The 23,579-nt window shown below is 35.7% G+C and overlaps 1 pseudogene; it reads left to right on the top strand.

The window, feature by feature from the left end:
- The window catches only part of LOC112642718 (60S ribosomal protein L24-like), a 99,355-nt pseudogene extending 76,221 nt beyond the window's left edge, over positions 1–23,134 (top strand).
- The last annotated feature ends 445 nt before the right edge of the window (positions 23,135–23,579 follow it).

The raw sequence follows: 23,579 nt of genomic DNA, 5'->3' as shown, positions 1-23,579 counted from the left end.
GAAACAGTGACAACGCTAAATGTTGGCAAGGATTCATAGGAATTAGATCACTCCTACAGCACTGGGGGAACATAAAATGGTATAGACACTCTGGGAAACAGGGAGTTTCTTATAAAATTAGATGTGCAACTACCACATGACACGGCACTTGCACTCAACAATAAGAAAGAATGAAGTATTAAAATGGGGAACAGGGGGGTCCCTGGTGGCTCAGCGGTTTAGTGCCTGCCTTCAGCCCAGGGTGTGATCCTGGAGTCCCGGGATCGAGTCTCACATCAGGCTCCCTGCATGGAGCCTGCTTCTCCCTCTGCCTGTGTCTCTGACTCTCTGTGTGTCTCTCATGAATAAATAAATAAAATCTTAAAAATAAATAAATAAATAAATAAATAAATAAATAAATAAATAAATAAAATATGCAATAGATGAATCTCCAAGGAATTATACTGAGTAAAACAGTTAACTTCCAAAGATTACTTAGTGTATGATCCAATTTATTTAACTTTCTTGTGATGACAAAATTTTAGAAACGGAGAACAGATTTGTGGTTGCCAAAGGTGGGGAACGGGGAAAGAGGTTGTTCTAAAAGAGCAACACAAGGGATCCCTGTGGTGATGTAACGATTTTTTGTCTTATTTTTATGTCTGGGGTGGTTACACAAACTTACAGATGTGACAATAAATTGAATAAAACTAAGCACACATAAATATGAATAAGATGAGATCTGTGGATCACTTGTAATATTATACTATAGTTTTGCAAGATGTTGCCATTAGGCAAGACTGGGCAAAGGATACATAGCATCTCTCTGCATTATTTCTTTCCACTGCCTCTGAAGCTATAGTTATCTCAAAATAAGAAGCTTCATTTTTTTAAAAAAATCATCTCTGGATTTTAGTCATCAAAATGATGCAATCTACTGATACTCTTAACCCATAAGACCTCCCAGGAACTCGGGACAAGGATCCCAGTCTCATTAACTTTGCCCAGTTCCCGACTGCTACATTATGCAGCATTATATTATATGATCACAATCAAAAGCATTAGAATCCCCTCGTTTGGACTGCAGGCGGCTGAGTAAAAATCATGAGAACAGGAGGGCCAACAAGAAAGTAACAGCCCCTCATAAGAGAAGCCTCATAAGAGAAGCCTGTGTTCTCAGCCTTACAAATGGTCCACAAGCAAAGTCGAAAATTAAGTCAGAATAGGTCACTGTCTGCAGATGGACAATAGCTGGTTCATAGAAGAAACCAACACAGAAGAAAAGAATCAGGTGGGGTGTACCATTGACCATAACAAAAAGTCAACACTGGTGTGAACCTGGGCAAGGAAGCCCAAGCAGCTCATGTGAATTCAAAGAATGAAGGAGAGGCCTGCTGTCTCTAAAGAAAATACCGCAGTTCCCTCTCTAGAACAATGCCAATAAAAACTATTTTACAGATAAAGAAACCTAAGGGCTGACGTGGGAAGTGACTTGCCAACATCTCAGAGTTAGGAAGTGACAAAGCCAGGATTCAAAAACCAAGCTCTCCCTTCCCAAGGCCTATATCCCCTCCAAGGGCAGCCACACGGCTGCTACAGCTTAGACGGACTTTGGCTAATAGCCGTGCAGAACACTTCAACTGGCAGAGGAAGAGCTGTGTGATTCCACTGAACATTCTCACCTTTCATCATGTGGATTTTGGATATTACTTGGAGAGATAAACCTTTGAGTTCATATGTAGGAAAAGTATATTACATATGAATATTTCATTTCATTAATAACTTATTAGATGCTTTCAAGTACACTTGATCCTCGCACGATCCTATAAAACAGGTAGGACTGGATTTCTTATAACCATTTATTAAAATGAGAAAAATGAGGCTCAGTGAGACTAAGTGACTTGCCAAAGATGACATAGTTTTATATTAGAGGTGGAACTGGAACAAGAACATATTCTCTATCCACAAGTTTTTGGTTTTTTTTACACTTCTTTTCTATTCAATTAATTCTCTTTTACATACGAGAGGATATACGTTATGACCAGCCACCCGGCTTAAGAACCAGATTTAGCTTAGACGTTGAAGTGCCTGTACTCTCCTCCCCAAGGGCCACTGTTCACAACTCCAGTGGTTGTCGTTCACATAGAGTGTAGTGAGAAGAGTGCTCCCTGGAGTTGTGTCACAACAGCTTGTCCCCAATTCTTCTCTCTCCCCAATTCTGAACTGTGTTTACCATGATCTTACTTTTCTTGATATTTTACCACACATCCTTATTACTGTAAAATACAGTGTTTCACTTTTGCCTGTTTCTTACACTTTTTTAAACAGAGTCATACTGTTCACATAGCCTTCTAAACTTGTTCCTTCACTCCGTATTTTGTGTGGGAGCTGTATTTGTCTTGATGTGAGTAGCTGTACTTCATTCATTTCCCACCGCAGTACAGAGTTCCACAATATGAATTTACCACAGTTTGTCTGGTCTCCTGACATTGAACTTTTGGGTTGCTTCCAGATTGGGGCTCTCATAAAGAGGGCAGCTATAAACATTCTTGTACATTCTAGGTCTCCTGATCCATAGGTACAAGAGTTTTTCCTACGTATAAAAGTAGGAGTGTAATTACTGTCTTGTAAGATTTGCACATCTTCAAAATTACTAGATAATTTCAAATTATTTTCCAAGATTTTGTGCGAATTTATATCTTTTCATCAGCAGTGTATAAGAACATGTGCTTTATTCACCTCCTCAGCGACCATTAGAATTATACTTTTTTTTTTTGCCACTATAATGGATACAAAACAGGACTATATTGTATCTCATTGTGGTTCTAAATTGTGTTTCTCTGATTACTAATGGATTTGAGCATCTTTTCATAATTTTTTGATTATTTCTGTTTCTTCTCCTGAGCAATGGCTGGTCATATACTGGGTGATTTTTCTATCCAGTTGTTTACTTTTTTCTTATTGACTTTTATAAGATTTTATTTATTTATTCATGAGAGACACAGAGAGAGGCAGAGACACAGGCAGAATGAGAAGCAGGTTCCCTGAAGGGAACCCGATGTGGGACTCGATCCCAGGACCCTGGGATCATCGCCTGAGCCGAAGGCAGATGCCCAACCACTGAGTCATCCAGGCATCCCTCTTATTGATCTTTTAAGAGGAGTTTATATATTTTAGAAAACATTTCTTTGTCACTTATATATATTGTAAATTCTTCTCTCAAGGTAGTTTTGTGTTTCACTTTATTTAAGGTATCTTTTGATCAACAGGTCTTAATTTTAAACAAGCATGTTGATCAATCTTTTCCTTTATGGATTAATATTTTAATCTGTAATGTGGGGAAAGATATGTAAATATAACAGTGGGGCAGCCCCGGTGGCTAAGCGGTTTAGCACCTCCTTCAGCCCAGGGTATGACCCTGGAGACCTGGGATCGAGTCCCACGTCGGGTTCCCTGAATGGAGCCTGCTTCTCCCTCTGCCTGTGTCTCTGCCTTTCTCTCTCTGTGTCTCTCATGAATAAATAAATAAAATCTTTAAAATAAATAAATAAATAATCACTGAATAATCTATTATTAGACTTTTTCATACACTGCTGATTTTATAAGGATCTAATTAGAATCTTTACATCTATCTTTATGAATAAGATTAGTCTGCAATTTTCTTTCCTCCTACTTTTTGCTTGGTTTGTAAATCAAGATTGTTCCATCCTTATAAAATGAATTAGATAGTATCTGAAATACTTTTTTAAGATTGAAATTATGTCTTCCTTGAATTTTTTTCTAGATCTCAACAGAAAAACTCTGGCTTTAGACTTTCTTTGCGGAAAGTTATATAACCACTGACTCAACTTCTTCAATAGTTATAAGATAATTTGGGTTTTTTAAACCTTCCTAAGTCAACTAAGAATAAACATTTTCCTAGGACCTTGTAAAGTTGTAATTTTCTCATATCTTTTTAATCTCTGCTATATCTGTACTTAGTCCTCTTTTTCATTCTTTATTTTGTTTGTGACCTTTCTCTTTTTGATACAAATCTTGCTGTGTACTTGATAATTTTACTAGTATTTCAAAGAGTCAACTTTAGACTTCTTAATTGTCTTTATTGTATCTTATTTTTTATTTTAATTTCTTTATCTTTATTATTTCCTTCCTTTAACTTTATCTATGTTTATTCCCCTGTACTTTCTTTAATTTCTAAAGTAACTTGGTTAGGTCAATAATTTTTAAATTTCTTCTTTTGTAATACAAGTATTTAAGGCTATAAGTTTCCTGCAAGTTCTCTCTTATTCCAGAACAAATATTTCTCGATCCTATCAAGACTTTTTCTTTGACCAATGAACTATAGAAAGTTTTTAACAATTTTCCTAATATAAGGTGATTATTTTGTTATTTTATTGTTTTACTAGCTTACTGTTTTTTAATGATTGTCTTGAAGTAAAAAAAAAAAGATCTATATGATACTGATTCCTCGAATTCTTACTCTATGTCTCCAAATATAGTTGGTTTTTATAAATGACCCCTGAGCTTAAGAAGAATGTGTATAAACCAATTGTAAGGTTTCATTTTCTATATATGCCCATTGGGTTTAATGGTATCTTTTGATCGACAGGTCTTAATTTTAAACAAGCATGTTGATCAATCTTTTCCCTTATGGATTAATATTTTAATCTGTAATGTGGGGAAAGATATTTAAATATAGCACTGAGGCAGCCAGTGTTATTTAAATCATTAAGAAAATTTAAAAAAAAATGTTTTAATTCCCTACATAGTAATATATCAGCTTCTAGGTGTAGTTTTAATATTTGCTTTTCATAGTTAAAGTTATGTTACTAAGTACAATGAAGCTTGGAATGCTAAATTAAACCATTATGTGCTGATCTTCTTTTCCACTGTTTAGTCTTAAAGTCTATTCTGTCCAATATTAACATGGCTATACCAGCTTCCATTTCATACATATTTGCTTATCTTCTCATACCCTGTTACTTTCAATTTTTTGTATCTTTACACCCTCAGTCTGTACGGGTGAGAGTGTGTGTGTATGTGTGTATTATCCAGGCTGACAAGGTTAGTTTTTAACTGGAGAATTCAGCTAATTTATTTTTTTTGAAAGTACATATATTATGGAAAATATATATTTGAATTTATTTTTTATTTTGTACTTTCATTCTATGCTGCTTTTTCTATGTTTCTTCTTTTTTTTTCTTGTCTTTTTGGGGTTGATTTTTCCCCTCTTCTTTCCTTTACTTCTCTCTAATAGCTGGGAATATGTATACTCTATTTCTATCTTTCTTCTGCCTTCTCAGAAACTTAAATACATATTTAATCTAACAAGATCTGGAATTAATCAATATTTATTGTCAACTAAACTATACACAGATTTCAGAATTCTTTAAATATGATGATCACCCCTGCAACCACCACTTAAATAATAGCATATTGTTTAATAGAAAAAAACTAGACCAGAGCCAGGGGGCTTAAGAATGCTAGGAAGATGGAGCAATATGTAATTTTAAATACAGTGGTCAACTTGGGCAACATTGAGAAGCTATTTGAGTAAAGATCTAAAAGAGATGTTGTTAGCCCTGCAGAATGTAGGGCAACAACATCCCAGGCAAAGGAATCAGCATGTGCAGAAGCCCTAAGGAAGTCACAAGGTTGGAGATCTAGGAACTGCAAGGAGGACAGTGTGACCAGAGCAGAGTGAGCTGAGGGATAGTACTAGAAAATGGAATCAGACAAGCAATGGAGGAAAGGCTCAGGTGGGACTTTGTGAGCCATTTTAAAGACATGAGACTTTACATGAGTAACATGGGAAGCCTTTAGATGATTTTGAGCAGGGAAATGACATGAATTGACTTTTGCATTCTCCATTAATTTAAATACTAAGATATTTATATTTAGTATTTATAATTAGTATAGTATTTATACTATTATAATACTATACTATAATTAGTATAGTATTTATAATTAAATACTAAGATATTAGATATTAGAGAATTTTTCTCAAAGCCAATATTTTATTTCTACAAATACATGCACATACACATGTGTTTTACTTGTATAAAAGAAAGAAGGAAATCTCATGGAAGATAGTTTGAAATATTTACCTTTATGCTGACTAAGCCTTTCTTAATCTAAGTTTTTGGTAGAAAAAGGTAAAAGTATAGCTAATCAAAATGAAAAATTATGCCCTTATGCAACTAATCTATATATAAAACTAATATATATAAAATCTGCTGCCTAACAGACACATGAAAAGATGCTCAACATCACTCATCATCAGGGAAACACAAATCAAAACTGCAATGAGGTATCACCTCACACCTGTCAGAATGGATAAAATTAACAACACAGGAAACGATAGGCGTTGGCAAGTATGCAGAGAAAAGGGAACCCTTTTAAATCGTTAGTGGGAACGCAAACAATGGAAAACAGTATGGAGGTTCCTCAACAAATTAAAAATAGAACTACCCTATGATCCAGCAATTGCACTCTTAGGTATTTACCCAAAAAATACAAAAATACTAATTCAGGGGATACATTCACCCCGATATTTATAACAGCATTATCTACAATAGCCAAATTATGGAAATGTCCAGCATCTGATGAATGGATAAAAAGTCTTGATACACACACACACACACACACATACACACACACACACTGGAATATTACTCAGCCATAAAAAAGAATAAAATCTTGCCATTTGCAATGACATGTATAGAGCCAGATACTATCCTAAACAAAATAAGTCAGTCAGAGAAAGACAAATACAGTATTATTTCACTCATATGTGGAATTTAAGAAACAAAACAGATGAACATAGGGGTTTAAAAAAAAAGTGGCAAACCAGAAAACAGACTCTTATATTAAGCACAAACTGAGAGTGACTGGAAGGGAGGTGGCGGAGAATGGGTTAAATGGCTGGTGGGCCTTAAGGAGGAAAGTTGTTGTGATGAGCACTGGGTGTTATATGTAAGTGATGAATATAACTTACACTAAATTTGACTCCTGAAATTAATATTACATTGCATGCTAACTAACAGAAATTTAAGTAAAAACTCGGGGAAAAAAGAAACAAAAATGAAAAAACAAAACAAAACAAAATCTGCTTTGCCATTTAATAATACACCATGAAATTTTCCATCCAAATAAATACACATTCAAATTAGTTTTTCATGGCTAGGTAATATTCCATTAAATACATGAACCATAATTTAGTTTTTCCAGCTTTATCGAGATATACTTGACATATTGTATTAGTTTAAGGTATACATTAATACACATATATTTGAAAATAATTACCTTTGTAGTGTTAGCTAGCACTTCCATCACCTCTCACATAATAACCATTTCCTTTTTGTGGTGAGAACATTAAGATCTACTCTCTTCCTTTCCTTTCAAGTATATAATATAATATTATTAACTGTAATTACCATGTTGTACATTAGATCCCCCCAAATTATTCATCTTTACATAACTTAAAGTTTGTACCTTTTGATGAACATGTCCCCATTTCCCCACTGCCCCAGACCCTGGTAACAACCATTCCTCTCTCTCTTTTTATGAGTTTCAGCTATTTTAAGTTCTGCATATAAGTGATAACACACAGTATTTGACTTTCTCTGTCTGACTTATTTCATTTAGCATAATGCTCTCAATGTCCGTCCATGTTATTGCAAATGGCAGGATTTCTTTCTTTCTCATGGCTGAGTAATAGTCAATTATATGTAATATATGTATACTCTTGATTATATAATATTCAGTTATATATAATATAATGTATGTTATATATAACATAATCCTGATTATGTATATGATATGTTTATATCATATCACAAATATATATATAAAATCCTGATATATGTACATGTATATAATCATGTCTTCCTTATTCATTCATCTGTTGACAGACATTTAAACTGTTTCCATATCTTGGCTATTTGTGAATAATGCTGCAGTGAACATGGAGGTGCAGGTATCTCAAGATCTTGATTTTACTTCCTTTGGATGTATACACAGAAGCAAAAATACTGGCTCATATGGTATTCTTCTTAAATTTTTCTTGAGGATCCTCTATACTATTTCCATAGTGACTACTCCAGTCTAGATTACCACCAAGGGTTACCTTTTTTCCACATTACCACCATATCTGTAATCTCTTCTTCTTGATAATAATCATTCTATCAAGTGTGAGGGCTATCTCAACGTGGTCTTCATTCTCATTTCCCAGATGACTAGTGACATTGAACACCTTTTCATGAACCTGTTGGCCATCTGTATACATCCTTTGCAAAAATGTCTATAAAGTTCCTCTGCCCATTCTTTTAATCAGATTGTTTTCTTGCTATTGAGTTGTAGGAGTTCTATCTTTTATAAGTTTACTCTTCATAAGATATATGATTGACAAATATTTTCTCCCATTTAGTAGATTGACTTTTCATTTTGTTAATAGTTTGCTATGCAGAAGTTTTTGGGTTTTTTTTAATGTAGTGCCACTTACTAATTTTTGCTTTTGTTTCTTGTGCTTTTGACGTCATATCCAAAGAAGCATTACTAAGACCAGTGTCAAGGAGCTATTCCCCTAAGTTTTTTTCTAGGAGTTTTATGGTTTCAGGTTTCATGTTTCAGTCTTTTATCCAATTTGGGTTACTTTTTGTGAGTGCTTTAAGATAAGTATACTTTTTCATGCTTCTCCATGTGTCTTTCCAGTTTTCCCAATACCATATATTGAAAGGACTATCCTTTATCCATTAAGTATTCTTGACTTCCTTGTCAAATGTCGTTAACCATATATGCTAGGGTTTATTTCTGGGCTTTCAATTATTTTCCATTGGTCTATGTGTGTTTTATGCTAGAACCATACTGATTTGATTTCTATGGCTTCATAGTATAGTTTGAAATCACAAAGTGTGATGCCTCCAGCTTTGTTCTTTCTTGGGATTGCTTTGGCTATACAAGGTCTTTTGTGGCTCTGTACAAATTTTAGGATTGTTTTATCTATTTCTGTGAAAAATGCCACTGCAATTTTAATAGGTATTATATTGACTGTATAAATAGCTCTGGGATGTATAGACATTTTAACAATATTAATTCTCCTAATTCATGAACACAGAATATATAAACACAACAAATTATTGTTTGTGTCTTCAATTTATTTCATCAACATGTTATAGTTTTTCAGGGTACATATCTTTCACTTCCTTGGTTAAATTGATTACTAAGTATTTTGGTGCTATTGTGAATGGGACTGTCTTCTTTATTTTTCAGATAGTTCATTATTGGTGTCTAGAAACGCAACTGATTTCTGTGATTTGTATCCTGCAACTTTACCGAAATAGTTGATTAGTTTTAACAGTTTTTTGGTGGAGTCTTTAGGATTTTCTGTATACAAGATGATATCATCTGCAAACAAATACAATTCTACTTCTTCCTTTCTAATTCATATACCTTTTTTTCTTGACTAATTGCTCTGAGTAGGATTTCCAGTGCTACATTAATAGGGGTAGTGAGTGTGAGCACCCTTGTCTTGTTCCTGATCTTAGAGGGAAAGCTTTCAATCTTTCACCATAAAGTATGGTGTTAGTTGTGGGTTTGTCATATATGGTCTTTATTATGTTAAGGGTTGTTTCTTCTTTACCTAACTTGTTGAGGGTTTTTATCATGAAATGATGCTATATTCTGTCAAATGCTTTTTGTATATCTATTAAAATGATCATTTGCTTTTTTTAATTTGAAGATTTTTTTGATCATATGATTTTTATCTTGCATTCTATTAGTGTGGTGTGTCACATTTATTGATTTGCATATCTAGAACCATCCTATTTCACCATAATGTTGACATCACTCACATAATTTATTTTAAAAACATTTTTAGGGGACTCTGGGTGGCTCCATGGGTTAAGCATCTGCCTTCAGCTCAGATCATAATCCCAGGGTGCTGGGATCTAGCCCCTCATTGGGCTCCCTGCCAAGCAGGGGGTCTGCTTCTCCCTCTCCCTCTGCCTGCCGCTCCCCCTGCTTGTGCTCTCTCAATCTCTCTCTCTCTCTCTGTCAAATAAATAAATAAAATATTTTTTTAATTTTAATTCCTCTAAATGTTTCCATATATATTTAAGCTGTTCCCTATTTTTGCTAATGGAGACAACTCTTTGATGAACAGCTTTGCATTTACAACTTTGTTTACTTGTTTCATTACTTCCTGAGTATAAATGTCTAGATGTGGTATTGCTAAGTCAATTTTCTAATTTTCATGATTCCTAACTCTTTGGAATATTCTTGTTCATTTGACTTTCTGGAAAATGATTGAATGTATTCTTTCAATACAGTCACTCCTATCCCGTTGGTCAATAAATCCAAGTATTACCCAAGCTGTATAGTGCCAAAGAGTATTTAGCCAGGTGTGGACAGAGAAAGAACAAGCCAACTATCCTGAATCCTTTGGGATGTGTGCATGATGGTCTTCTCCCACAAGGAAAACAAAACAAAGACACGGCAAAAACTCAAAGAAAACTTTGGAAGACTAAAACCAGCTATTCTTTGGTTTCAGCATTTCTGATGATTATTATGTCATTTGCAAATGATGGTCCAGGTTATTCTGCTCAGATAACACATATTTCTCTTCTCCAAAGATGTTAGCCTTTTATGTCTTCCTTCTAAATGTTCTTTAAAATGTTGTCTCTGGAGAGAAGAAAAGAATTAAAAACAAGGAAGAATTTCTGGCAGAACAGTATGATCTGCTCCATTAACTGTGTTCTGTCTTTCCTCCAGTTTCTCCCCTAGTTAATAACTCTTCAGGAAAAAAAATTTTTTTTTTTTTACTGATAGAATTATTTTCCCTAATCTTTGTGTAGTTTGATTTGGAAACATTCCTAGACCAACATCCAAAGTAATTTAGGGCAAGTGAAAAAGGTGAAGCTGACCTTGACCAAAATTCAAGTAATCGCTCATGGTTGGTTCTGTCAGAGGAACTGGTGATCAGAAGGCAGGACTGTAGCAGCGATTAAGAGAAAAAGGCTTCAACATCCCTTTACTTCCCTGAGTAGTTGAGAGCTTGCTGGTTGGAAGAGTTGAGGGGGGGGGGGCGATCAAAGAATGGAGTGGCCTCCTGTAAAGAACACCAAGCTAAGAGCCTAACAGTTTTGGGTTGTGGCCTTTTCCATAACTGATTTCATAACTGGTTCCATAATAGTTCCAACTGTTCCAGCTATCACCTTGGAACACATTATCACTTTGAAGCAGTAGAGTATAGTGGTCAAAAACCCCGGCTTTGGACTCAAGCAAGGAAAATTAGAAGGCCTTGTCCCAAAACTCAAGGAGCCTGGATTCTGGATTTTTTAGTATCTAAACAAAAACATTAATTGTCAGAAAACTTCTGTTTATAGCAATCCTGCTGTCAGGCAAGAGGAAGATTGACTCTGCCTCTGAATCATGTGTCTGCTGTTTATTGGGACTCTGGTCTTGTCTAAGTTACTTTACTTCTCTCATTTTGGGTGTCCTTATCTTAAAAACGAGGGTAATATGCCTACCCAACAGAGTTGTCATGGGAATTAAATGTATAAAGCACTCAACAAAGTGCTTGACACAGAATGTTATAGCTATGGTTGTATTATTATGATTATCCCTTCTAAATCACAGTTGACTCATCCTGTGAGATAGGATGTTACCTGAGGTTTACTATAGTTTCTTCTATTTAATTCAAATATTTCACATTTAAAATACTGTGCAAGCACAAAATCTGCCCCTACACTTTCAATTTAATCAGAGCACTTTAGCTTTAAAAGTATACATGTTGTTCACTTGTAAACTATTCTCAGATAAATAAGATCATCATGGTTAAATGCCGGTCACCATAACTAACAACTGAGTTCTCAACTTCCATTTAACCCAATGAGGTACAGAACATACACAGTCAAACACAATGATCTCTTCTCCTATCCTCACACCTCTGAGCTTATTTCCTGCAACACTCCCTGTCCCCAGCCCTCCCCAGCCTCAGTAGTCTCCTCGTTATTCCACTGAGAACACAATGCACAATCCCATCACAGAGCTGTTCCCTCTTCCTGGAATATCCTTCCCCTAGATGTTCACAGGTCCTATTCCCTCACTTCATACAAGTCTCCCATGAGAAGAGCCTTCCCTGTCCACAATCCTCCCTCTTATCAGTTCTTATCCCTATATCCTCAGGGATATATGGGACAATAAATACTCCCATATATTACATATATGTTTGTTCTTGTTCATGCCCTTTGCTATAAGTATGTTCCATAAATGGGAAGATTTTGTTCCTGTTCCTATCTGATTCCCCAGAGTCTAGAAGTATGCCTGGTGTATAGTAGGAACTCAGTAAACATTTGACAGTTGAATGAATGAATGAATGAATGAATGGAAGGAAGGAAGGAAAGAGAGAGGAAACAAAGAAATAAAGACTCATGGGGTTCCCTGGGTGGCGCAGCGGTTTAGCGCCTGCCTTTGGACCAGGGCGCGATCCTGGAGACCCGGGATCGAATTCCACGTCAGGCTCCCGGCATGGAGCCTGCTTCTCCCTCTGCCTATGTCTCTGCCTCTCTCTCTCTCTGTGTGTGTGACTATCATAAATAAAAAAAAAGAAAAAAGAAATAAAGACTCATGAAGAGTGGATCAAAGATTAAAAGGGTAATCTGTTACTCCTTTCCTAAAAATCTGTATACTATCTATTAGGAGCCTTAATTATTTCAACTGACAAGCACATTTTTTTTCCTTTCTTTTTTTTTTCTAGTTTTAGTGAGAAGGAATAGTTTTAACTCAAGCATATGTTTGACTGGTTATAGGAAGAGTGGCAGGAAAGAGCGTTTTAGGCTGGGCTAGAATTTACTCAACCACTTTGTGAAGATTCTCAACTCTAGAGGTCCTGCTATGAAGTAAAGAGGAGAAAACTGTGAGCTGTGAGTCTTGAGGCAGTGTGGAAGCCCATCTCCATGCTGCCTGGAGTCCTGCTGCCTTTTCCCCTTTAAAGGGGCTACTTACTACTCTTTGAACAGAATCCTGGAGGAGAAATGGATTTTGATGGGGGATTAACCCATAACATAGAGATACAATCACTTTTTGTTTTATGCACAATAAAATTTTCTGATTTTTTTCCTCAAGTTTTAAGTTAACAACCAGGAATTGAATTTATTTTGCTCTCATAGTCTAAGCAAGTGTCATAAATTTAATTCCAGATCCAAGGAAAACTTGTAAAGAGAATTATTTTCAGTTGTGCTCCCAAATAGAGAATCGACTTTATTATGTTCCTGCTGGCAAAAAGAGGGGTCAAAATCTGGCAGGAAGACACCTTTTCAAAGAATTCCTAATATCACAGCTTAGTCCTATGGTTCTTTCCTCTTTCTGCACTGTTCTGCTAATTACTTCAACAAATAAGAATTCTTGATGCTAAAACAAACAAAAAAGCAGTCATAAGGAAGAATGCTTATGTTTATAGACATTCTCTTATATTCACCATTTTGCCAATGATAGATACAATGGCTTATTTAAGCAACCCTTTACTGGATATCTGTATGTCCTGAGTTTGGGGCTAGATACCAGAATCAATGGATATATCTGAAGCAGCTTCAGCCCACAAGAAGTTTTCAGCCTAGGAGGGAAAACAGAGAAGTTTAGTAGTAGTAGGTGGTAAAGGTCAATAAGATTGGAAAGAGGTGGCATATCACATTTGGACATTTGGAGGCAGGGGCATTTGGACATCATTCATTCACTGAACATTTATTGAATGCTCATCTATAAGGCATCATTATAAACCAAATATTCTTAGTTCTTGTTACAAAAACCCTGAGTTCCACCTACATCATTTTCTGCATCCCATTTACAAAGTACAAAAGTTCCCTTATTCTTTTTTACATAATACATTATAGATTCTGTTTACATACCAGATGCATACCAAAAAGTTATATGTACATTTTGAAAAGTTAAGTGAGTTTTTAAAGACTATTTTTTTTAAAAATGCTTGTATGATTTTAATGGTAATGCACTGCAGTGTTTGGAAAATAAAGAAGGAATATATAACAATAATTTTACCACCCACACATGATCACTGTTAACAATTTATTGTATTACATACACACACACACACACAAATACACACAGGCACAGACATATGCACAGACAAACATACACTTTATACATAGTTAGGATCATACAGAGTATACAGTTTTGTATTGTGCGTTTTTCACTGAAAATGAAACATGAAATATCCTAAAGGGGTACATACAACCTTTCTATGTGATCACACCTGCAATAATGATTCACTTCAAGGAATATTTTTGTCAGTTGAAATAAAGTAGAATTTGCACTAAGGAATTCACCTGTTATAAGTCTGAACTTTTCTCCTGTAGTTTTTTTTTTTTTAAGATTTATTTATTTATCTTAGAAAAAGAGAGCACACAAGCAGGGGGAGGATTAGAGGGAGAGCAGACTCCCCGCTGAGCACAGCTGCCCCGCCCCCAACACAGCTCCATGTCATGACCCTGAAACCATAACCTGAGAGAAAATCAAGCGACTGAGCCATACAGGTGCCCCTGTCCTGCAGGTTTTATGACAGCAGAATAAAAATATACAAATAATATACAAATAAGTTGGCCTGAGAATTTCCTGTTTTCACCTGTAATGAAGAAACACTAAAATCTGAGACCTTTATTTTTTCTTCTGCCTTTTATAAAAGGATACCAAGAAAGTTGTATATTCCTGCCTTATTATGAGAATGACCATGGCATAAAAGTTTAAATGTCCTTATAACAAATTTACTGGCAAAAAAATAGAAAATCAATTGTCTTGATAAAAATAAATGTCTAGCATATTTTAAAAATTCTGATGCCTCAACAATCAGGATGCCTGGTGGCTCAGCGGTTGAGCATCTGCCTTCCGCTCAGGGAGTGATCCGGGGTCCGGGGATAGAGTCCCATACCGGGCTCCCTGCGAGGAGCCTGCTTCTCCCTTTGTCTATGTCTCTGCCTCTCTCTGTATGTCTCTTATGAATAAATAAAATCTTTTTAAAAATTCAGAACAATCATTTTTAGAATGTTATTTTTTTCCTATTACAAAAGTAATACATGCTTCTTAGAGATAATTTGAAAAATGTAAATGTAGAAGGAAAGAAAACCAGCAGTAGTAATACCACCCCAGGTTATCTTTTCTAACATTTTGTTAAATATTCATTTTTTTCCATTCAAATGATTACAAAGTTATAATCAGACACTCTGTCTCCTGATTTTTAGTTGACATCATAAAAATTGTTATATCCTCCATATAATTTTAAAATATTGCTTAATAGCATAATGTCCATCATATAAATGGGTCATAACTTAACCACTTGCCTTTTACTCAATATTATACATATTTACAGGTTTTTTTAGTGAAAGTGAATCAATTTGTGTGTGAAGCTTTTTCTGTATTTAGGCTATTTTCCCTAGGTCAGTGTTATGTGTGTGTGTGTGTATGTGTGTGTTTTAAGATTTTATTTATTTATTTATTTATTTATTTATTTATTTATTTATGAGAGAGAGAGAGAGAGAGAGACCAGGGAGTGGGGGCGGGGGGGGGGGCAGCAAGAGAGAGACAAGCAGACTCCACACTCAGCGTGGAGCCGGACAAAAGGTTCCATCCCAGGACCTTGAGATCGTGACCTGAGCCAAAATTAAGAGTTAGATGCTCAACTGAGTGAGCCATCCAGTTGCCCCATGGTGATAGTTTTTTGATACATCAACCTGGCTAGCCTACGGTCCCATTATTCAATCAAACATTAATCTAGGTGTTGCTCTGAAGGCATTTCGTGGATGTGATTAAAGTCATAAACAATTGATTTCAAGTAAGGGAAGTTATCCTAGACACTCTGGGTAACTTCACTCAATCAATTGAAAGGTCTTCAAAGTAGAACTGAGGCTTTCCTTGGAGAAGAAATTCCTCCTAAGGACTACAGCTTCTGCTCATACAATGTCCAAAAGTTCCAGCCTGTCCTTCCTGATGGCTTGCCCGACAGGGAAAGACTTTGGACTTGCCTAGCCAAACTCCACAACCCACAAACCAATTCCTTGCAATTAGTATCCTCTATAGATATTCTACTGGTTCTGTTTCTCTGGTCGAACCCTGACAGATACATTTATGTTCTCAGAAGCATACATACTAGGTCGAAAGGTTCACCCAACAAAAAGTCCAAAATACTATTCTTGTTGCTTTCTTCTTATAACTTTATCCATGATTTTTAAGATATTTAGGTGATGTTCTTCTTGCTGACTAATCTCACATAGCCTAAAATTGAGCAAGTAGCTGGAATCATGCTTGACTGAAGACCTGTTTCATGACTAAGATAAGAAAAATTACATTCAGAACCAACCATACTGGGAGCATTTGTTCAGCTTGTGTGCTAAACAAAGTGTAACCAAGATGGCCCAAATCTTTCTCCAACAGTGCTGGCAGTATTTCAAAGTGTCTCATTAAGTGGGAAATATCAGAAAGGGAGACAGAACATGAGAGACTCCTAACTCTGGGAAATGAACAAGGGGTGGTAGAAAAGGAGGTGGGCAGGGGGTGGGGGTGACTGGGTGACGGGCACTAAGGGGGGCACTTGAGGGGATGAGCACTGGGTGTTATTCTATATGTTGGCAAATTGAACACCAATAAAAAATAAATTTTAAAAAAAGTGTCTCATTATCCAGGCAATCCAAGGACTTCTATGATACCAATCTTTCCATTGGACTGATTATTTTAAGTGGACTATTTTTATTTATAATGTAATATCACACCTAAACAAAAAGACTTCACACACACGCCTATGTGTTCACACACATCTACCCAGACGTGGTTAGATGAAAAATGTCTTTAATGACTTTGTATTGATGAGAAAATAATAATTTCACACTGAGGAAGAGTATGTAAACTGATTACTTATAAAGTCATGTGTGCTATTCTTTTTCTGGAAAGTTTAACAGGATACTAATAACACAGCAAGGTTTAATCAGTTTTTTGTTCTTCCATTGAGTATATATAATTGTTTATAAACTTAGATCAGATATGCCATTGTATATTCACCATTGCAGTACCTAAGAACAACTACAGATTTGAAGAGAAGGTTTTTAAAAGTCTATTAAAAATTTGCCTCAGATAAAAGAATTGGGCTATTTATAGAGTTCCTTCTGTCTTCTAAAGTGAATGGTTCTGGGCATTAGAAATAATTATAAAATGAGGATTCTCCATCTACATTAAATAATGAGCAAGATTAGAAATAACCCACCATGAGATAGTTTATAAATGTGATTCCTTTAGAATTGGAACTTAGATGGCCAAGGGGTGGACACAGCTGAGAAAGTCAAGTGTCTTACCAAGTTGGAGATGCCTGTGGGGCACACACATAGTTAACACTATATGAATGACAATTAGAAATTTAGGCCTGGACTTCAAAAGTGAAGTTAATAAAAATATATTACTTATAACGTCCACATGAAGTAAAGTGGTTGTGTTTTAGTGTTCAAAATACACAATGTCATGATCTGCAAACATCAGTAAATGTGCTAAATGAATGAGTCCATCTTTTTTCCATTTGATAAGCAGTTTGATGCACTTAAAAAGTAAGAATCAATAGTGAAACCAGTCATACTGTACTTAGGTTATTATATATTTTATAAATATCCATTTTATTATGTTGAACAGATGGTCAAAATCAGTTTCAGGCAGTAACCAAGTAACTCTGTGTGATATAAACCTATAACTCACTTTCAGAATAGTTGTACATTTGGAATGGAAACATAGGGCACACATGACTAAATCCCATTCTCTGGTTAAGTAACTTTATACCATGCAAATAAGTGGACAATCTGTAAGTGAGACCTAGGATTTATGCAATTTTCCAAGTTCTAAAAATAAGTTATGTATTTTAATGGTCTTAATATTTTTAAAATCTCAGATGCTATTTCTATGATAAAAATGGATTCCAGATCACACCACAAGCATATATTATGTATATATGAGAAGGATTAACTTAATTGAAGTAATTTCCCTGATGGCTCAGATCTACATATTTTTAGCTGAAAGGTTCATAAAGCATGAAATACTCATCAGCCTTAAAGAATAATTCATTAACTGTATGGATTTTGCATAATTAATCATAATAATTGAATAAATGGGAAAAATCAAGTAACATATGGTTAAGCACTCTGGCATCAGTATACTTATTTCCCAAATAAGTAAAATCTCATTTCTTTGTCAGGATCTATTTCTGATTGGGAAACTACTTCTTGCTCTCAAAAAAAAATATTTTATAGATATTTTTATTCAGTTTTTATTGCCCAAATATGCCACTTATTTTATACACATTATGTTAAATAGGATATTTTTCTATACAGTCTCCAAATCCACTGATTAAAACTTCAGAAGAAATGAAGAACACAAATATTTTTAAAATCTAAAAAATTAAAAGGTGCCTGGGTGCCTCAGTCAGTTAAGCATCCAACTCTTGATGTCAGCTCAGGTTGTGGTCTTAGGGTGGTGGGATCCAGCCCTATGTCAGGCTTCACGCTGAGTTTGGTGCAGATCCTCTCCCTCTTCCTCTGCCCATCCCTCCCACTCATGCTCTCTCTCACTCTCTCTCTCTGTCTCTCTCTAAAATAAATAAATAGGGGATCCCTGGGTGGCGCAGTGGTTTGGCGCCTGCCTTTGGCCCAGGGCGTGATCCTGGAGACCCGGGATCGAATCCCACATCGGGCTCCCGGTGCATGGAGCCTGCTTCTCCCTCTGCCTGTGTCTCTGCGCCTCTCTCTCTCTCTGTGACTATAATAAATAAATAAAAATTAAAAAAAAAATTAAAAAAAAAATAAAATAAAATAAATAAATAAATCTTAAAAAAAAAAACTTAAAACATTAAACGATATATTAAGGGTACTTATGACACTTCCATGCCAGCTAAAGTTTGAAAGTAATAGGACACATTATAAGTTTTGCATGATAGTTTTTTGGTTTTGAAAAATTCTCAGAAGTCCCTAAGAACTTTACTAAGTCTGATTCTTTATTCTCCAAGTGACAAGATGTTTGCTACAGATTTTGGCTTCAAAGCCTTCCTACGTTGAAGCTACCTTAAGATTTGTTTTCTATGCTGGCCCTGCCAATTACTCACTATTTAACTCACTGTTTGAGATAGTTAAGCACCAGTTTTCTCATTTGTAAAATGGAAACATTAATACCTGCCTCAGAGGTGTCTGTGAGGATGTGAAGAAAGATCATAAAGTTCCTAGCACAGGACCTGGTCCATTGTTCACAGCTAATACTTGGTGGCAGTTGTGGTGGAGATAGAGGAGGATGTGGTGTTGGCTGTTGATTGCCTATACAAGAAAACAGAGAATGCTTCCTGGGCTTCACTAATTGGATGTGGGAGTGGGTCTTTAAGTGCTAGTGTGCTGCAACTGGCTTGTTGGAGTGCCAATTGCTAAATATTCATCATTTTTTTTTGAGTTTGGCAGTTGTGGAAGCATTTACACCATAGAAATTGGCAGGTGCTGTAAACCAGCGGTTCCTCCTACCCTATATATTACCCAGCACACCACTGGTTTTAAGCCTCATCTTATGAAGTTTATTTATTAAAGAAATTTGCCTAGGGACACCTGTGTGGCTCAGCAGTTGAGTGTTGCCTTTGGTTCAGGTTGTGATCTCCGAGTCTGGGATTGAGTCCCACATTAGGCTCTTTGTAGGGAGCCTGCTTCTTCCTCTGCCTATGTTTCTGTCTCTCTCTGTGTCTCTCATAAATAAATAGATAGATAGATAGATAGATAGATAGATAGATAGATAGATAAAATCTTTTTAAAAATAAAATAAAATAATTTGTCCAACTTCAGGTTGTTCCTATGGCTGAAGATTTCAATAAATCCTTTATATACATGATTTAAGCTTAATGAATGGGTTACCCCAAGTGAAAATTAAAGGCAAACCTGCTATTCAGTACTCTGCTCTGCTGCTTCAACCTGCTTAATAATAAGCTGCATCTCATTTCTCAAGGCTTTTACTCACTATTTCAGTTTTCTATACCAAGTTGTCACTCAAAGAGGCAGTGGAAAGAGTTTTTTAAAAATCTACAACTAGGGCTGCCAGGGTGGCTCAGTGGTTTAGCGCCACCTTCAGCCCGGGGTGTGATCCTGGAGTCCCGGGATCGAGTCCCGCGTCTGGCTCCCTGCATGGAGCCTGCTTCTCCCTCTGCCTGTGTCTCTGCCTCTCTGTGTGTGTATGTCTCTGATGAATAAATAAATAAAATCTTTAAAAAAAAAAAAGAATGTTCACAAGAATAAATTTAATGCATAGTTTACTGTAGAAAAATCTAGAGGGAGAAATGGAATTATTTCAAAATCTTTTGAAATATACTGCTTTTGAAAGAGATGTGGGGCTAAGTCAGTTTTCTAAGAACTTGCAGTTTAGTGAGTCAAGTAGATTTTTTTGTTAATTGAACATTTTACATATTAAGCTAAAGTAATGTTTAGCTAAGTAAAATGTAAACTATAGGACTGTCTAATGGGTTATATTTACACTTCATGGCACATCATGTTAAATCCTGGTAAAATGAATAGGTCAAGTATCTTTAATCTCACTTTGTATATTTTGTTGAAAAGATATTATGAACTCCTAAAGAAACTATTTAACTGAGAATCAAAAAAAAAAAAAAAAAAAGTTTCCCTAACTGCTTTGCCACACACCTGCTGTTAAGATCTTGAGCAAGTCACTTATGCTCTCTGAATCTCGGTTCTTCATCTAAGAAACTGTGGAAATTAAGAATAGATGATTCTGTATGACCAAGAGTATATTTAAATTCTGAAATATGACCACTAAGAGTTATTGAATTGGGACTTGGAGACTCAGTGGGTTAAGTATCCAACTCTTGATTTCATCTCAAGATGAAATGATCTCAGGGTCCTGAGACCCTGATAATGATAATGATCTCAGGGTCCTGAGATGGAGCCCGAATCCAGTTCTTGCCACTCACCAGCAAGTCTGCTTGTCTCTATCTCCCTATGCCCCTCCCTTGGCTTATGCGCACTTGTATGTGCACTCATGCGTGCTTACACTCACTCTCTCAAATAAAAAAATAAATATTTTTTTTAAAAAGAGTTATTGAATTTATAGACTTGCTTTTTAAAAATATATTGGTAGTAATAGCATGCCAAAGTCCTTGATCAGGCATATATCCAGTGCCTGAGAATTATACAGTTTCAAAATATGATCTCCTCTGTAACAATTTCTTTTATAATATGATTTCCAGAACTGTAATGTGTTGAACAACAGTCTTTGACGTCACCTAATATTAGTAAGAAAATAATGCAAAAATGTTTTATTTCTGGTTGTTCTATGAATGAGTGTAAAATATTTCCTTAAATCACTTTTTTAGAAGAATTAATCATTGAGGTACACATCTTTAAAAGTATGCCTGCTTTTCAGGTGATCTGTAATTTCAATTTCATTATTCTAAAACTCTACTAAATGCGTGAGAGATAAGTCAGTAGGAAGTTCATGGATAGATCTGGAAATTAACCCTAATTCAACTAATTTTTGTTGAGCACCTTCTATAAGTCAAGCTGTTTTGAACATTGTATGAAAAGACAAAACCTTATGGGAAAGATATTGCTCTGTCCTTTAAGGACAGAGCAAAAAATATAAAATAACTATAATATAAGTCAGGTCATAAAACCTGGTGAAAGCATAAGCTAAATATATAACTCAGAAAAGGGGAGTGTCGCAGCCAAACAATAGTAAGAAGGCTTAACAAAGGATTTGGTATGTGAATGCATCTTGACAATTAATAGAATTCTGGTAGATGGAAATGAAGAAAATATTCCTAGTAAATGGAAGAGAAGGAGAAAATGTGCAAAGGTGAGAAAATGTAGTATAATCTTAGAAAAAGCACACTGGTAGGTTTAACTAAGTGTAGAGAGTAGAATAAGAACTCATGAGAGATTACATTGGGCAGGTAAGATATGGAGGGCTCTAAATACCAGGCTGAATATATGTACTCAATGTGAAATACGTGGGTGGATCACTAAAGATTCTGGTTACGGAATAACAAGCAGGCTGAGGGTGAGGTGAATTCATGATACTATCAGTAGTTTAGGGAGAAGAGCAAGTTTTGGGGCCATCAAATATCAGTGGAACCAATTAGACATGGACCATAGGATTGCTGGTGTCCTTAGATTCATGTTTCTTACACTTTTTCAAGGTCCCAAATGCTTTCAAAGGATTCTGTGGGAGAAGCTGCCCTGTTGGTCCCATGCTATTACTCTATATGCCTCATTTTCTATGGTAGTTATCAAAACTAGGCATTGCCCACCATATTATCAAGATTAAAGGGGAAAGAAAACAGTCCCAAACACACCTCATTTCTAAAGTAGATATAGTACTCCTCCCCACCTCCTGTGAATAAATAAAAACTTACAAGATTAAATTGTATACTGTATGCCCAAGAATCCTGCAGTGCTTTCATTTGCAAAACAAAAGATCATATTGTGCTAAGAAAAGCTGTCTACAATTTGTTTCTCAACCTTCTTTTAAATCTATTGCCCCTTTCTGATAAACCTAAAAATACCAGATTACTTGAAATTTCAATGTAAAGTAATGATGAAGAACATATCAATGTAGTTCTTCACCATCTTTCCTTCTTCCTGGCTGCCATAGCCATGAGGTGGAGCTGTGCAGTTTCAGTGAGTACAAGATCTACCCTAGACATGGGAAACCCAATGCCAAGACTGACAGGAAAGCTTTCCAATTTCTAAATGCAAAATGCCAGTTATCATTCCTTTTGCAGAGGAATCCTCAGCAGATAAACTGGACTATCCCCTACAGAAAAAAGCACAAAAAGGGACAGTCCGAAGAAATTCAAAAGACAAAAACCTGGTATGCAGTCAAATTCCAAAAGACAATCACTGGTGCCATCTCTTGCTGATAGAATGGCTAAGAGGAATCAGAAGCCTGAAGTTAGAAAGGCTCAACAAGAACCATCAGGATTGCCAAGGAACCCAAAGAGGCTAAGCAAACATCAAAAAAGACAGCAATGGCTGCTTCAGAGTTTCCCTTGAAGGCTAAGCAAAAGACTGTGAAGCCTGTAAAGGTTTCTGCACACTGGGTTGGTAGAAAATGCAAAGTTGGTGGATCAGATGTTTAAATAAACATCTAAGTATAAAAAATGAATACATAAAGTAGAACTGATAAACAAATTCAGTAAATTCATAGGAAACAAAATCAGCATAGAGAAATTTCTTGTATTTCTATACACCAAAAATAAAGTAGCAGAAATAAAAATTTTTTTAAAATCCCATTTAAAACTACACCAAAAGGCAGCCCAGGTGGCTCAGTGGTTTAGCGCCACCTTCAGCCCAGGGTGGGATCCTGGGGTCCCTAGATGGAGTCCCACGTCCGGCTCCCTGCATGGAGCCTGCTGCTCCCTCTGCCTATGTCTCTGCCTCTCTCTCTCTCTCTCTCTGTCTGTCATGAATAAATAAATAAAAATTTTAAAATTAAAATAAATAAATAAATAAAACTACACCAAAAATAATAAGATACTTGGGAATAAACCTAACCAAAGAGACAAAAGACCAATACCCTGAAAA

This window comes from Canis lupus, chromosome 19 (genome assembly GCF_003254725.2).
Source record: "Canis lupus dingo isolate Sandy chromosome 19, ASM325472v2, whole genome shotgun sequence".
NCBI classification, from domain to species: Eukaryota; Metazoa; Chordata; class Mammalia; order Carnivora; family Canidae; genus Canis; species Canis lupus.
This window is presented reverse-complemented; position numbering and strand designations above follow the sequence as displayed.